The sequence below is a fragment of the Ornithorhynchus anatinus genome, chromosome 4 (assembly GCF_004115215.2).
Source record: "Ornithorhynchus anatinus isolate Pmale09 chromosome 4, mOrnAna1.pri.v4, whole genome shotgun sequence".
Taxonomy (NCBI): Eukaryota; Metazoa; Chordata; class Mammalia; order Monotremata; family Ornithorhynchidae; genus Ornithorhynchus; species Ornithorhynchus anatinus.
Genome location: NC_041731.1, coordinates 65,427,844 through 65,445,458, shown reverse-complemented (window position 1 = coordinate 65,445,458; position 17,615 = coordinate 65,427,844). Strand labels below are relative to the sequence as shown.

Here is a 17,615-nt window from a genome sequence, read left to right as displayed (position 1 = left end):
TTAGAGGAGCGAAGTGTGCGGGATGGGTTGTAGTAAGAGAGTAGCGATTGAGTGTTTTGAAGCCAATGGGGAGGAGTTTCTGTTTGATGCGGAATTGGATGGGTGACCACCGGAGGTTCCTGAGGAGTGAGGAACCGTGGACTGAACGTTTTTGTAGAAAAAGGATGCAGACAGCAGAGTGAAGTTTAGACTGCAGTGGGGAGAGACAGGAGGCGGGAGGTTGGCAAGGAGGCTGCCACAGTAATCAAGGCGTGGTAGGATAGGTGCTTGAATTAACACTGTAGCAGTTTGGATGAAGGGGAAAGGGCGGATTTTAGGAATGTAGTGAGGGTTGAACTGACGGGATTTAGTGATGGATTGAAGATGTGGGTTGAATGAGCGGCGACATGGTTAATTCCAAGGTTATGGGCTTGTGAGAGAGAAAGGATTGTGGTGCCTTTTACAGTGATGGGAAAGTCAGGGGAAGAACACGATTTGGGTGGGAAGATGAGGAGTTCTGTTTTAAACATACTGAATTTGGGGTGATGGTGGGACATGCAGGTAGAGATGTCTTGAAGGCAGGAGGAAATGTGAGACTCCAGAGAGGGAGAGAGATCAGGGCTGGAGATGTAGATTTGGGAATCATCTGCATAGAGGTAGTAACTGAAGCCATGGGAGTAAATGAGTTCTCCAAGGGAATGGGTGTAGATGGAGAAGAGAAAAATAGCACTAGTACCCCCCCGACCCCCGCAGAGCATGCTTCCTCTGCTCCAACCCTGACACACAAATCCACCTACCCCCACCCCAAATATTTGTGTTGCTGCTTCTGCTGAACAAAGCCAGTTTCAGACACTCCACCTCCCTGAGGAGGGCCCAGATGCCACTTGTCAGCTGTGTGACTGTGGGCAAGTTACTTAACTTCTCTGTGCCTCAGTTACCTCATCTGCAGAATGGGGGTGAAGACTGTGAGCCTCACGTGGGACAACCTGATTACCCTGTATCTACCCCAGCGCTTAGAACAGCGATCTGCACATAGTAAGCGCTTAACAAATGCCAACAATAATAAATAAATAATAAGGGCCACCCCCAACACTGTGCAAGGCCATCATGTCACAGAACACGAGCAAAAACAAAGCAGTGACATCCTACACAACAATTTGCAGAAGAATGTTTCTCCATGGCTACCTACTCTTCAGCCATCCACCCCACAAAGTTCAGATTCAAGACACCTACTCACAGATCAGGAGAAGCAGCGCGGTGCAGTGGATAGAACACGGGCCTGCGAGTCAGAAGGACCTGGGTTCTAATCCCGGCTCTGTGATGTGTCCACTGTGAGACCTTGGGCCAGTCACTTCATTTCTCTGTGCCTCAGTTACCTCATCTGCAAAATGAAGATTAAGACTGTGAGCCCCCCTAGGGACATGGACTGTGTCCAACCTGATTAGCTTGTATCTACCCCAGCACTTAGTACAGTGCCTGGCATGTAGTATTTATCAACTACCTATAAAGAAAGGGTTCTGTCCCATCGCCACCTTTGAGAAGGGTGGAAGACTTCTACCTTGAGGAGTTCTGGCACAACTGCCCCACACTGGGGAGCTCCCTGAAGCTGGCCAGGCTGGGACAAGAGAGGTTGTAAGGGTGGGGAACATGTCTAGAGAAACAGAGTAGCTCAGTGGAGAGAGCCCGGGCTTGGGAGTCAGAGGTCATGGGTTCGAATCCCAGCTCTGCTACTTGTCAGCTGTGTGACTGTGGGCAAGTCACAACTTCTCTGTGCCTCAGTTACCTCATCTGTAAAATGGGGATTAACTGTGAGCCTCAGGTGGGACAACCTGATTACCCTGGATCTACCCCAGCGCTTAGAACAGTGCTCTGCACATAGCGCTTAACAAATACCAACATCATTACTAATTCCACTGAACATGTCTACCAATTCTACCGTACTTTCCCAAGCACCGCACACAGTAGGTGCTCAATGAAAATGATGAGGGTGGTGGGAAAAAGGGGAATGAAAGGAGAATCCGTTTACCTCACAGAGCTCTTTTGAGCATGGGAGCATTCTGCAGGTTGAGAGTGCTTCCCCATCACTCCAAGGTCATCCCTGATTCCCACCACCCCCACCGGAAAATCAGGTCCCAGGATCATTCATTCAATTAATTGTATTTACTGAGCGTTTACTGTGTGCCAAGCACTGTACTAAGTGCTTGGAGAGTACAATCGAGAAGCAGCATGGCTCAAGTGGAAAGAGCACGGGCTTGGGAGTCAGAGGTCGTGGGTTCTAATCCCAGCTCCGTCACTTGGCAGCTGTATGACATTGGTCAAGTCACTTAACTTCCCTGGGCCTCAGTTACTTCATCTGTAAAATGGGGATGAAGACTGTGGGCCCCATGTGGGACAATGTGATTGCCTTGTATCTACCCCAGCGCTTAGAACAGTGCTTGTCACATACCATCAAATACCATCATTACTATTATTATTATTACAAGACCTGGCCAAGTGAAAAGATCAGGGGCCTGGAAGTCAGCAGTCATGGGTTCTCTCTGGCTCCACCGCTTGTCTGTTGTGTGACCTTGGGCACTTCTCTGTGCCTCAATTACCTCATTTGTAAAACGGGGATTGAGACTGTGAGCCCCACATAGAACAGGGACTGTGTCCAACTCGATTTGCTCGAATCCATCCCAGAAACTTAGTACAGGAGAAGCAGCTTTGCCTAGTGGCAAGAGCAATGACTCGGGAGTCAGAGGACCTGAGTTCTAATCCCAGGTCCACCACTTTTCTGCTGTGACCTTGGGCGATTCACTTAACTTCTCTGTGCCTCAGTTACTTCATCTGTAAAATGGGTATTAAGACTGCAAGCCCCATGTGGGACAACCTGATTAACTTGTATCTATCCCAGTGCTTAGAACAGTGCTTAGTACATAGTAAGCACTTAACAGATACCATTATCATTATTATTACAGTGCCTGGCACATAGTAAGCATTTAACAAATACCATCATTATTATTATTATTGTTATCTTTAACAGACATATTCCCTGATCATCAGCACTCTCTGCCCTGAGAAAAGCAATGTCTCATTTATTCATTCAATCATACTTACTGAGCAGTTACTGTGTGCAGAGCACTTACTAAGCGCTTGGGAGAGTCCAGTGCAACAATAAACACATTCCCTGCTCACAACAAGCTTAGAGTCTAGAGGACGAGCTTTCGGTCTTCTATGATTATACCTAGCCTAGCCTATTGTGTGACTGTGGGCAAGTCACTTAACTTCTCTGGGCCTCAGTTACCTCATCTGTAAATTAGGGATGAAGACTCATGTGGGACAACCTGATTACCTTGTATCTACCCCAGCACTTAGAACAGTGCTCTGCACTTAGTAAGCGCTTAACAAATACCAACATTTTTATTATTATTGTCTGGCACCATGCTCTGTCAGGCAGATGTGAATTTCCACAAAAAACTCTGTTGCCTTAGGCCCCTGTCCAGCAAAAGAGTTATTAGCTGGACCATAGCACTATATCACCTTCGCTCTCCTATCTTACCTCCCTGATTTCCTACTATGACCCAGCTTGCACATTTTGCTCCTCCAGCTCCAATCTGCTCACTGAACCTCAATCTTGTCTATATGGCTGCTGACCCTTTGCCCAGGTCCTGCCCCCGGCCTGGAACTCTCTCTCTCTCTCTTCATCTACCCGTTCTCCCCACCCCCTTCAAAGCATTATAAAATCCCATATCAGTCAATTGTATTTATTGAGCCTAACTGTATGCAGAGTACCGGACTGAGCACTTGGGAGAGTTAGAATAAGACAGTATAAAAGAGTTGGTAAACACATTCCCTACCCACAATGAGCTCACAGTCTAGAAGGGGAGACAGACATTTATATAAATAAATGACAGATATGCACATAAATGCTGTGGGTTTGAGGGGGAGGTGAATAGAAGAGGAAAGTGGGAGAAGAAGAAATAAGGGGTTAGTCAGGGAAAGCCTCTTGGAGGAGATGTGCCTTCAATAAGGCTTTCAAAAGGCAGAGGAGAGTAATTGTCTGTCGGATATAAAGAGAGAGGGCGTTCCAGACTAGAGGCGGGATAGGGGTTAGAGAGCTCAGCGGCAAGACAGATGAGATCAAGGTACAGTGAGTAGGTTCGTTCATTCAATCGTATTTATCGAGCGCTTACTGTGTGCAGAGCACTGTAATAAGCACTTGGAATGTACAATTCAGTAGGTTGGCATTAAAGGAGCAAAGTCTGCAGGCTGGGTTGTAGTAGGAGACCAGTGAGGTGATGTAGGAGGGGGGTAAGGTGATTGAGTGCTTTCAACCTGATGGTAAGGGGTTTCTGTTTGATGCAGAGGTGGATGGGCAACCACTGGAGGTTCTTGAGGAGTGGGGAAATATAGACCCAATAGTGTTTTGAGAAAAACGATTCAGGCAGCAGAGTGGTGCTTGGACTGGAGTGGGGAGAGACAGGAGGCAGGGAGGTCAGCAAAAACGTTAGAACAGTAATCGGGATGGATTAGGATTAACAACTCGGATTAACACGGTAGCAGTTTGAATGGAGAGGAGAGGACAAATTTTAACAATGTTGTGAAAACTGAACCGACAGGATTTACTGATAGATTAAATATATGTGTAGAATGAGAGAAAGGAGTCAAGGACGATGCCAAAGTTACGGGCATGTGAGACGGGAAGGATGGCGGTGTCATCTACATTGATGGGAAAGTCAGGAGGAGGACAGGATTTGGATGGGAAGATAAAGAGTTCTGTTTTGGACATGTTAAGTTTGAGGTGGTGGCAGGACATCCAAGGAGAGACGTTCTGAGGGCAGGAGGAAATGTGAGACTGCAGAGAGGGAGAGAGATCAGGCCTGCAGAAATAGATAGGGGAATCAACTGCATAGAAGTGGTAGTTGAAGCCATGGGCGTGAATGAGTTCTCCTAGGGAGTGGGTGTAGATGGAGAATAGAAGGGGACCCAGAACTGAGCCTTGAGGAACTCCTACAGTTAGAGGGTGGGAGACAGAGGAGTTGCTCATGAGAGAGACTGAGAATAAGCAGCCAGAGAGATAAGAGAAGAACCAGGAGAGGACGGTGTCAGTGAAGCCAAAGTTGGATAATATTTCCGGATAAGGGGGTGGTTGACAGTGTTGAAGGCAGCTGAGAGGTTGAGGAAGATTATGGAGGGGAGGAAACTGGATATGGCAAGAAGGAGACCATTTGTGACCTTTGAGAGGGCAGTTTCTGTGGATTGAAGGGAACAGAAACCAGACCATAGGAGACGGAGAAGGGAATTGGAGGAGAGGAACTTGAGACAGCGGGTGTAGACAACTCGCTCAAGGAGTTTGGTGAGAAATGAGGGGAGGGAGGGGGAAGGTAAGTGGAGGGAACTGTGGGGTCAAAGGAGGGGTTTTTTTAGGATAGGGGAGATTTGGGCATGTTTGAAACAGTGGGCAAGAAGCCATTGGAGAGCAAACAGTTGAAGATGGCAGTCAGGGCAGAGAGAAGGGAAGGGGCAAGTGCTTAGTCAAGGAGTGAAGGGATGGGGTCGGATGCACAGGTAGAGGGAGTGGATTTTGAGAGAAAGCAGGACATCTCCTCGAGATTCAGATGGAAAAGATGGAAGTTGAAGAAGGGACAGGAGGAGGGAGGGACTGGAGAGGAGCAGGGGAGATTTTAGAGAGATGATGCCTAGTTTCAATTTTCTCAAAAGAGAAGATGGCCAGGTCATTACGGTCAAGAGAGGCCTTCCCCAACTAAACCCTCTTTTCCCTACTCCCTCTCCTGTCTGTGTCACCCGTGCACCTAGATTTGTACCCTTTTAGCACTTGATATTCACCCCACCCTCAGAACTTACATACATATCTGTAATTTATTTATATTAATGTCTGTCTCTCCATCTAGAGTGTAAGCTCCTCGTAGACAGGGAACATGCCTACTGATCTGACCGACTGCATGAATAATCTAATCTTCCAAGGAGGCTGGGAGAAGCAACATGACCTAGTGGATAGAGAGTATGGGCCTGGGAGTCAGAAGGACCTGGGTTCTAATTCCAGCTCTGTTATTATCCAACCAAGGTCAAGCGTATGACCTTGGACATATCACTTAACTTCTCTGTGCCTCAGTTACCTCATCTTTAAAATGGGGATAGAGACAGAGCCCTATGTGAGACAGGGACTGTGACCAAACTACCTTATATTTATCATGGTGCTTAGTATAGGGTCTGGGACATAGTAAGTGCTTAACAAATACCACAGTTGTTATTATTAAGCCCTTAGTATCATGCTCTGCACATAGTATGGCATGGTGTGGTGAATAGAGCACGGGCCTGGGAGTCAGAAGTTCATGGGTTCTAATCTCAGCTCTGCCACTTGTCTGCTGTGTAGCCTTGGGCAAGCACTAGAACGGTGCTCAGCGCTTAGAGCAGTGCTTGGCAAATAGTAAGCGCTTAGCAGATGCCACAGTTACTATCATCAATAAAGACCGATGATTGATTGATGTGCATATTTACTATATTAACACATTCTCCAAAATATGGTAAAATTCTCATTTTCCAGAATGGGGAAATGAAGTGAAAGCAGATCTAAGGAAGAAGAACAAGGAAAGACAACTGTAGGCCTGCAGATCATTTTGATTCCATGGCCAGAGAGGAACACTGACCCTGAACAAACCGTGAAGCTGAAACGATCCCGGGCCCCAGATGCTCAGATCCGCTGCCGTGCCCAGCGCGGGGAAGCTGCCAATCAGGATGTTTTTCATTTATGCACACTATCCACTGCCAGGCACGCGAGAGTCAGAAGGCCTTTTTGGCTGCAGCGGGGGCCCCTCGTTCTGCTGCTGATGCTGGCAGCACCCCTCCAGCTTCAGCTCTGACTCTGGCCTCTCAGGTCTGGACTCCAGATGTGCAAGTCTGGGAGAATTTCCTCAGGGAAAGCGGGGCAATTTCTTTCACTTTCTTACACCTCGGCTCCATCAGCCTCTGCACAGGGGCCATTCTGAGGCCAAGCAGCAGGAGGAATGAGCTCACATAACACCACAGCTGGCTCCATGCTGTTTCAGAGGCTCTGAGTGAGGCTTCAAATCTTAAGTTGCAAGAGTTTCCCGAGAAATGGAAGTGTATCTAGGTCTCTTGTTGACCTTCCAGCCTGGACACACAACTCTAACAGATTCGGGCCAAGCACAATTCCCTCTCTTACCATATAGATGATAAGGAAAGGATCAGACAGGTCAGCCCTTGGATCGGAATTCAAGCAATCAATCATATTTACTGAGCACTTACTGTGTTCAGAGCACTGTACTAAGTGCTTGGAAGAGTATAATAAAACAATGTGAGCCCTGTGTGGGACATGGACTCTGTCCAACTGGATTTGCTTGTATCCACTCCAGTGCTTAGTACAGTGGCTGGCATGTAGTAGGCGCTTAACAAATACCATTATCATTATTATTATTATTATTATTAACAATATAAACAGACACATTCCTTGCCTACAATGAGCTTACATTCTAGAGCAGGAGACAGACATTAATATAAATAAATACATTTCAGCTATGTACATAAGTGCTGTGGGGCCGGGAGTGGGAATGAATAAATTGAGCAAGTCAGGGTGATGCAGAAGGGAGTGGAGGAAAAAGAAAAGAGAGCTTAGTCAAAAAATCCCTCATGGAGAAGATATGCCTTCAATAAGACTTTGAATCTGGGGAGAGTCATTGTCGGATATGAAGAGGGAGGGTGTTCTAGGCCAGAGGCAGGACAGGGGAGAGAGGTCGGTGGCAAGATAGATGAGATCGAGGTAAAGTGAGATGGTTGGCATTAGAGGAGTGAAGTGTGTGGGCTGGATTGTATTTAGGAGAATAGGGGGTGATATTAGGAGGGTACAGATGGATTGAGTGCTCCAATGGTGAAGAGTTTTTATTTAATGGAGTTTTTTGAGGAGTGGGGAAACATGGACTGAATTTTTCTGTAGAAAAATGATCCAGGCAGCAGAATGAAGTATGGACTGGAGTGGGAGAGACAGGAGGCACGGAAATCAGTAAGGAGGCTGATACAGTAATCAAAGAGGGATAGCATGAGTGATTGAATTAACGTAATGGTAGTTTGGATGGAGAGGAAAGGGTGGATTTTAGCGACGTTGTGAAGGTGGAACCGACAGGACTTTGTGGTGGATTGAATATGTGGGTGGAAAGAGAGAGGAGTCAAGGCTAACACCAAGGTTAGAAATTCATGAGACCGGAAGGGTGGTGGTGCTGTCTCAAATGATCAGAAAGTGATGGGGAGGACAGGATTTGGGTGGGAAGATAAGAAGTTCTGTTTTGGACATGTTAGGTTTGGGCATCCAAGGAGAGATGTCTTGAAAGCAGGAGAAAATGCGAGATTGGAGAGAGGGGGAGAGATCAGGGCAGGAGATGTAGATTTGGATATAATCTGAAAAGAGATGGTAATTGAAGCCATGGGAGTGAGTTCTCCTAGGGAGTGGGCATAGATGGAGAATAGAAGGGGACCCAGTACTGAACCTTGAGGGACATGCACAGTTGTACTTTCTCAAGTACAGTGTTCTGCACAAAGTAAGTGCTCAAATAAATACCACTGACTGATTGAAGATGACTGCACCCTAGGGGCACATACCTACATACCTACCAAGCCATGTAAATGACTGTAAATCATGCCATGAAACCAGACAGGCATTATGGGCTGAAAACCAATGTGCCAACCTGCTCCTGGGTAATAATAATAATAATAGTGGCATTTGTTAAGCATCTACTATATGCCAGGCACTGTACTAAGTGCCGGGGTAGATACACAATTGGGTTGGACACAGCTCTTTGCCCACATGGAGCTTTGCCAAACATATGACCAAAAAAATCCGGTAACATAGAGCTAAATGCTGTCAAATAATTATATCGCCTAGACAAAAACCATTGACTGAGGAGACAAACTGAATCCAGAAGGCCAGAAATCATGAGGAAAGAGAGTCAGCGGAGCTGCAGTTATGGTAGCCAGCTGTCAGACCAAACTAAAAGCTGTCGGCGCGGTGCTGCTCACTAACCTTCTCTACATTCCAAGCACTTAGTACAGTGCTCTGCCCATAGTAAGCGCTCAATAAATACTATTGAATGAATGAATGAATACAGCCCTGAGATCCAGTCTCCCCACAAACAGCTCATCGTGGGCAGGGACTGTGTCTGTTTATTGTTCCACTGTACTCTCCCACATGTTTAGTACAATACTCTGCACCAAGTAAGTGCTTAATAAATATGATTAAATGAATAAATGAACAGAGACTTGTTGAGCAGTTTCATCAGTGACACTGATGGGGCACAATCAATACCAAATGACAGGACAGATTCGCAAACAACAACATCCTTTGACAGAGTCAATTTCCTTGCATCGATCTACGCTCACTGCAACTCAATTCCATTGGGTAAAACAAGTGAGAGGCATCACTAGGAGCAGGATGCTCTAATAATAATAATGGTGGTATTTGTTAAGTGCTTACTATGTGCAAAGTTCTAAGCGCTGGGGAGATATAAGGTGATCAGGTTGTCCCACGTGGGGCTCACGGTTAATAATAATAATAATAATGTTGGTATTTGTTAAGCGCTTACTATGTGCCGAGCACTGTTCTAAGCGCTGGGGTAGACATAGGGGAATCAGGTTGTCCCACGTGGGGCTCACAGTCTTAATCCCCATTTTACAGATGAGGGAACTGAGGCACAGAGAAGTTAAGTGACTTGCCCACAGTCACACAGCCGACAAGTGGCAGAGCTGGGATTCGAACTCATGAGCCCTGACTCCAAAGCCCGTGCTCTTTCCACTGAGCCACGCTGCTTCTCCGATTAGAGCCCAGATCCTCTGACTCCCAGGCCCTTGTTCTTCCCACTAGGCCAAGCTGCTGTGTGACTTTGGGCAAGTCACTTCACCTCTCTGTGCCTTGGTTTCCTTAACTGTAAAATGGGATTGAAATACCCATTTTCCCTCCCCCTTAGATTTTGAGACCCTACTTTTTAAAGAAAGTGGTGATTTGGGCCAGGTCAAAGTAGCTGGAGCTGAGACTTAAAACAGAAATATTGTTCTGTCCAGGAAGCGACTTGACAGTCCAGCGTCCTAAGATGGGAGACAACTCCCATAACACTCTGAGGTATCCTCCAGAAGCCAAAGCTTCTTCCCCTCACCAGCCAAACATCAGGTGGGGCCACGTGGTAGGGGAAGAGAGCAGAATGGTAATAATCAATCAGAGGTATCTATTGAGCGTTTACTGTCTGCAGAGTATTAAGTATTAGTACTAAGCGCTTGGGACCGTACAATACAGGAGAGTTTGTAGATGCCTTCCCTACCCATAGTGAACTTACAGTCTAGAGACTGGATGAAGGGATGAGGAGAAGAAAGGACAAGAGGATATAGTGGGTCTAAGTCCCTTTACTCAGACCTACAATCTGATACCCTTGTCTCCTTTTTTTAGAGGAGCACTCTGCTTACACAAAAGGGTTAAAAATTTATTCACCTTAAATTCTAGCATCTCACAATCTTTTCCTTTTGGCGATTTTCAATTTCCTTTGGAGTTTCTTTTGCCCTTTTGATTTTGGTACATAAATTTGCATGCTTGTTTTCTCTATTATGATTTAGAATTTTAGGTAGGCTGTGGTCATAACAGAGACGGTGAGGAGATTGAAACTCTGCCCTTCTAGCCATAGCCCCCATTCTATTGTTGCATTTATCACTGCCTTTATCTCATTTTTTTTGTGTTTTACCTTTCCTTATGTATTTGTATCCAATCTTCTCTCTCCCCTTTCTTAGTCTTAGACTGTCAGCCCTCTGAGGGCTAGGGGCCAACTAGGCTTTGGTTAAGCACCTCGAGCTCTTTCTGAAGCCACTCATCTGCCTCAATCTCGGCTGTCTTGTCATGGACTCCTGCCCCACATTCTCCCTCTGGCTTGGAATGCCCTCTTTCCTCAAATCCACCAATCACTCTTCCTCCCTTCAAAGCCCTACCGAAGGCTCACCTCCTCCAAGAGGCCTTCCAAGACAAAGTCTCTGCTTCCTTAACTCCTCCTCCCTTCCTCGTCACCTCATCTAGCTCCTTTTTCTCTTCCCCCTACCCCAGAGCACTTATGTACATATGTAGAGATCTATAATTCTATTTATTTATATTGATACCTTTTTACTTGTTTTGATGTCTGCCTCCCCCACCTTTAGACTGTAAGCCCAGTGTGGGCAGGGATTGTCTCTCTCTATTGCCGAATTGTACTTTCCAAGCTCTTAGTACAGTGCTCTGCACACAGTAAGCACTCAAATATGATTGAATGAATGAATCCATGTATTTTTTCCCGCTGAGTTTAGTGCCTTGAATGTAGTAGGCTCTTAATAAATACGATTATTGTGACTTCTCCTTCTATGCTCTATGTGCTGATATTTTTAAACCAATATTTCTGAACAGACCTTGCATTGTAAAGAACAATCCTTAGAAAATTGTTAACTTTAGAAATTTCACTTTAAAACAGTCTAGATTAAAGAAGTCGTTGGGGCCTCATAGATGACTCCTGAAATCTGCGACTTTCAAAGCACAAAGAATGTTCTGTGGCATGATAAAGGAATGCCAAAATAAATAAGAGTTTTGGAACTCCATCTTAGTACATTTAGATGTATAAAATACATTTGGTTTCTCTATCCAAAAAAAAAAAAGCCATCAAGAGGTTAAATCATGGTTTCTTTGACTAGAAGCTTTCGTTACACTGCTTTATATGTGGCAGTCATATTCCAATCATGGGTGTATGTGGTTAATGATACTCTTCCGTAACTGGTCCAGAACGATTCTGTGTAGGATCTTACCAGCTGACAAGGGCAGTGAGATGTCGTGGGAGTTCCCATAGTCCAGTGTTTCACATTTCTTTGTGAAAATGGTGACGTAGCACCTTTGATATTCTGTGGCATCTTCTCTGGGGTCTACATGTTGAAGAAATGTTTATGTTTGGGAGTTAAAGCACACAGCCATGGTGATTTTGTCAATAGTTTGGACAAATGCCAAGCCTTCGTATGTCAACAGATTTTATAATTATCAAGAATAATAATAGTAATAATGATACTTGTTAAGCTCTTACTATATGCAAGCACTGTTCTAAGCACTGGGCTAGATACAAGTTAATCAGGTTGGACCCAGTCCCCGTCCCACATGGGGCTCACAGTCTTAAACCCCATTTTACAGATAACGTAACTGGGGTCCAGAGAAGTTAAATGACTTGCCCAAGGTCTCACAGCAGACAAGTGGAGAAGCTGGAATTAGAATCCATATCCTTCTGACTCCCAGGCCCTTGTTCCATCCACTGAGCCACACTGCTTCTCTAAGCCACCAATCACAGGTTTTCTGTGATTTGCCGAGCCTCCTGAGGCTCTGCAGTGTTGATGATACCCTCTCAGGATTCCTGCTTTGGCTGTGTTCCAACTGGAATCAGTCCCATGCTTTAAAGGAGTTGGGATGGTGTGGACAGGGCTATGTAAATTCTTTAGTGATATGTAGAAACTCATGGCCATCAGTCACCAACCTACCCCGAGGTTTTTTTCACTTTGTCACTGCATGACCCATAACTTAATTTGTCCAGTCTACACTCTGTTGCTCAGGCTATTTTTCTAAAATGTCATTCTGAGCATAATAATAATAATAATGTTGGTATTTGTTAAGTGCATACTATGGGCCGAGCCCTGTTCTAAGCGCTGGGGTAGACAGAGGGGAATCAGGTTGTCCCACGTGGGGCTCACAGTCTTAATCCCCGTTTTACAGATGAGGTCACTAAGGCACCGAGAAGTTAAGTGACTTGCCCACAGTCACACAGCTGACAAGTGGCCGAGCCGGGAATGTCATCCCACTCCTCAAAATCCTTTCATGGCTATCCATTCCCCTTTAAATCAAGCAGAAACTCCTGACCAGTGACTTTAAGACACTCAATCAGCTACCTCCCTCCCATGTATCTCCTCTTTTTTCTTTATGGTATTTGTCTTGCGCTTATTATGTCCAGGGGCTGTACTATGCACTGGGGTAGATACAGACTAATCAGGTTAGACATAATCCAAGTCCCTCATGGGGCTCACAGTTTTAATCCCCATTTTACTGATGAGGCAACTGAGGCTCAGAGAAATTCAGGGATTTACCCAAGGTCACAGAGTAGACAAATGGCAAAGCAGGGATTAGAATCCAGGTCCCCTGACCCCCAGGCTTGACAGCTTCATAGCATTTAGGAACATCTCCGTAATGTATTTATTTAGATTAATGTCTGTTTCCCCCTCTAGATTATAAACTCATTGTGGGCAGGGAATGTGTCTGTTATATTATTGTGTTGTAGTCTCCTAAGCACTTAATTCAGTGCCCTGCACATAGTGAGTAATCAATAAATACAGTTAAATGACTGACTGAACCACACCAGTGCTTAGTATAGTGTCTGGCTCCAAGAAACTGCTTAACAAATACCATAAAAAAAGAGTACAATTCAATGGAATAGGTAAATACAATCCCTGCCCAGAAGGAGCTTATATATCAGTGGGTATACCATTTAGGCCAAGTGCTTTGCCATTTTACATGGTTTGACTGTCACGGTGACTTCAATAATAATCGTGATATTAGGTGTTAGGCGCTTTCTATGTGCCACACACTGAACTAAGCGCAGGGGTGGATAAGATACTCAGGTCAGATACAGTCCCTGTTCCGGGGGAAGTGCCGTGTCTTCCTTCACTGATAGTTTTTCTATACCTTGCCTTGTCCTCTGTATCAAAGGAGCTTGGTGGAGTCTTTGTTTTGAAAGGTTCTTCGTCTAGACCTTAAAGCGGGTCTGAAAATTCTCCATCAGTGAGTTGGTTATTCACTACTGAAGGGATCCAAGTCTGATTTTGGTATTTTCTCCTTTTCTAGATGGTGGAAACCCTTTGCCTCTGATCAACTTTAATCAATCATTTCATTTGAGCACTTACCACATGCAGAGTGCTGTACTAAGTACTTGGGAGAGTACTATATAACAGAGGTGGTAGACACGTTCCCTACTCACATCGAGCTTACAGTCTAAGGGAGACTAAGTCCCCCTACATGAAAGATGAGTGGTTATGGCAAGAGGAGGAAAGGGCTCTTTAAAGGAGAAGCGTAGTTTAGTGGAAAGAGCCTGGGCTTGGAAGTCAGAAGTTATGGGTTCTAATCCCGCCTCCGTCACTTATCAACTGTGTCACTTTGGGCAAGTCACTTCATTTCTCTATGCCTCAGTTACCTGTTCTGTAAAATGGGGATTAAGACTGTGAGCCCTGCGTGGGACAACCTGATTACCTTGTATCTGCCCCAGTACTTAGAACAGTGCTTGGCACATAGTAGGCACTTAACAAATGACATTATTATTAACCACCCCCCTTTCCTCACCTATTATTAATTAATTCATTCATTCAGTTGTATTTGTTGAGCACCTACTGTGTGCAGAGCACTGTACTAAGTGCTTGGAAAGTACAATTCAGCAATAGAGACAATCCTGCCCACAGCGGGCTTGCAGTCTAGAAGGGGGGAGACAGACATCAAAACAAGTGAACAGGCATCAGTAGCATCAGTATATCTCCTCTCACCATGCTGTGCTTGGATTCCTCAAACAATATAGCCCTGACCTTGTGGGAGAGGATTGGCAGGAAGGAACCAGCTAGGTGGAACCCTAGTGATCCATCTTGGGCCTTGTCAGCTTGTCTTGCAATCTCTGCCAACATGCAGCTGTGCAGGCCAAGAAGCCAACTCCCACGTGGGACACCGTCCCAACAACCCGATTTGCTTGTCTCCATCTCAGCACTTAGTACAGTGCCTGGCACCGAGTAAGTGCTTAACAGATACCACTATTATTATTATTATAGTTAAGAAGCCCGTAATTGCATCCATCCATCTCCTGGTAGTTGAACCTGGTCTGCATGAGGCGACTGGATTATTCTTTCCCTCTAGCCTGGCTCAAAATCTGGGGGGGTAGGCAGGGCGGCTAGTTATTTCCCCCAGGGAAACGGAGTCTCTAAGAGAGAAATCCCAGTCCAGTGTGTGCCCAGAATGACGGCATCTGGCCCGGAGAGCGGGCCCCTAACTGTGAGCTGGACTTTCAATTCTGCATACTTAGCTTATGTGGTTGTGACTCACAAGTAATGTGTTTAACAGGAATGCTGGTTTCCAAGCGGCTCATTTGAAGTCACAGCCTTAATTATTTTTCTTGGTAACTCGCTACAGCCTGCATACCAGTCATCCAGCAGGGCTGGCTAAAGCTGTCTCAGTGTCTTTAACCACAGAATGGGAGTAAAATGCCTGCCCTGTTCAAGAACACTTATTCGGAGATATAAGAAGAGATCGTATTAGTTCTAATAATCAGAAAGACCTGGGTTCTAATCCTGCCTCTGCTGCTTGTCAGCTCTGTGAACTTGGGCAAAGCACTTCACTTCCTTGGGTCTCAGTTGCCTCATCTGTAAAATAGGGTTTAAGACTGTGAGCCCCACATGGGACATAGACTGTGTCTGACCTGATTTGCTAGTATCCAACTCCAGGGCTTAGTACAGTGCCTGGCACACAGTGAGCGCTTAACAAATACCATTAAAAAAACCCCCAAAATCAAAGACATACAAAGCACCGGAATGAATGAAATAAATGATTTCATTCTGATTGAACCCTGAAATTATATATGTGCTGCTAAGTACAGTTAAACCCCAATCAGTGTAAAGGAAGTCTGCATGCCTTGTCCCAGGAATAGACATAGTGAACATTCATGTGATGTCAATTCCACGAGTTTGATGGCAATACCACCCCAGGCTTTCTTGCTCTGTGAGCAAAACCGTGGTTTTCAACCACTGCTGTTGGGGCTGAATTCCCAGTCTGCTCATCCCAGGTCTCCAGTGAGACTTGAGAGTTTGCAAACACACCTGAAAAAAATCTTCTCCCAAATGCCCCATCTGCACCCTCCCCACGCACACCTGGAAGTCCTGCCCTTTAGACTGTATGCTCATTGTGGGCAGGGAATGTGTTATATTGTTATTTTATACTCTCCCAATTACTTAGTTCAGTGCTACACACTGTTAGTGCTCAATAAATACAATTGACTAGCTTCCCAGTCCCATAGCACTTATGTACACATCTGTAATTTTTTTTAATGTCTGTCTTCCCCTCTAGACTGTGAGCTTATTGTGGGCAGGGGATGTGTCTATTATATTGCAATATTGTACTCTCCCAAGTATTTAGTACAGTGCTCTGCACACATTAAGTGCTCAACAAATACGAGTGATTGACTGACCTCCCAATCCCACAGCATTTATGTGCATACCTGTAATTTTCTTTATTTTAATGTCTGCCTCCTGCTCTAGACTTTAGGCTCATTGTGGGTAGGGAATTTTCTGCTATATTGTTGAATAGTACTCTCCCCAGTGCTTAGCACTGTGATCTGCACGCAGTAAGTGCTCAATAAATACAACTGACTGACTGCCTATCCACTTTTCACCTCCAAACTCGAAATGGCAAGTTTGCACTCTCATTCACATTCACCAAGCTAAAGTTCCTGGGGACAATATTGAGGCTCATTGATTGTAAAATCATCATAATGTTGTTGCAGTAGATAAGGCAATTCACAAGGATATAAATGTTTCTTAATAAGGAATTGCACAAGAATGTGATGAGAGGTGCCTTTTTGACAGCTTAGAAAAGTAACAGCCTGGAAAACAGTTTTCTCAGGGTTTGAGCTGGCTCAAACCATGACAGGAGAGAGAACCAGAAGCCCAAAGCACCACTGGGGAAGGGCTGAGTTTGAATTTCGGCATTTTAATAGAATTCTTTCCTTCTCTCTGTCCAATCAATTTTGGACTATTCTCAAGTCTTCTAGGCCCTCGCCCTGTCTCAAGTGACAGTGTTGGGGAACGAACAACAGTCTGTCGGGAAGCCGATATCCCAGAATTGGATCCAATAAAAGGCTCCCCGTCCTGGGTGAGGCTGCAGGGCTGGGACACCAGGACACGGAGCCAGCAAAGCTTACCTCAGTCACTGCTCCTCAGGACTGCAACATCAAAAGGTCACTTGGTTAATGTCTTGAACAAGAGAGAAGTCAGGCCTTCAGAAAGTGTAGGTGTTCGATGCTGGGAGGTAAAGCCAAGTGCAGTATCAATCAATCAAACAATAAATCATATTTATTGAGCAGAAGATTCACTAAAAAGGGTAGTTTTGGGGTTTTTTTTTAAATGACATTATTGAGCATTTACTATGTGCCAGGCACTGTATTTACCTCTGGGGTAGATACAAACTAATCAGTTCGGACATAGTTCATGTCCCACATGGGGCTCAGAGTCTAAATCCCCATTTTACAGATGAGGTGACTGAGGACCAGAGAAGTAAAGTGACTTACCCAAGTTCACACAGAAGAGAAGTGGTGGAGATGGGTTTAGAAGGCAGGTCCTTCAGACTCCTGGGCCTGTGCTCTTTCCACTAGGCCACATTGCTTCTTAAAGTTGGCAGTTGAAAGCTAAAAAGAAGAAGGTTTCAGATAGAGGGGCAAGGAAAGAACTGATTTGATGCTTTGGAGGGAAAGAGGAGCAGAAAACTAGAACATCAGTTCTCCTTTCTATTTAGATAGTGAGCCCTGTGTGGGACAGGGACTGTGCCTGACCTAATTATCTTGTATGTTTCCTAA

General features: G+C 45.2%; 1 long non-coding RNA gene across 1 annotated transcript; it reads right to left on the bottom strand.

Annotated features, from left to right (window-relative positions):
- Nucleotides 1-6,084: 6,084 nt before the first annotated feature.
- On the bottom strand, nt 6,085-17,371 carry LOC114811038. The gene is made up of 3 exons (XR_003758716.1): nt 17,331-17,371; nt 16,965-17,064; nt 6,085-6,100 (listed from the first exon to the last, which is right to left on the bottom strand). It is a non-coding gene; the product is annotated as an uncharacterized LOC114811038 (long non-coding RNA).
- Nucleotides 17,372-17,615: the final 244 nt, after the last annotated feature.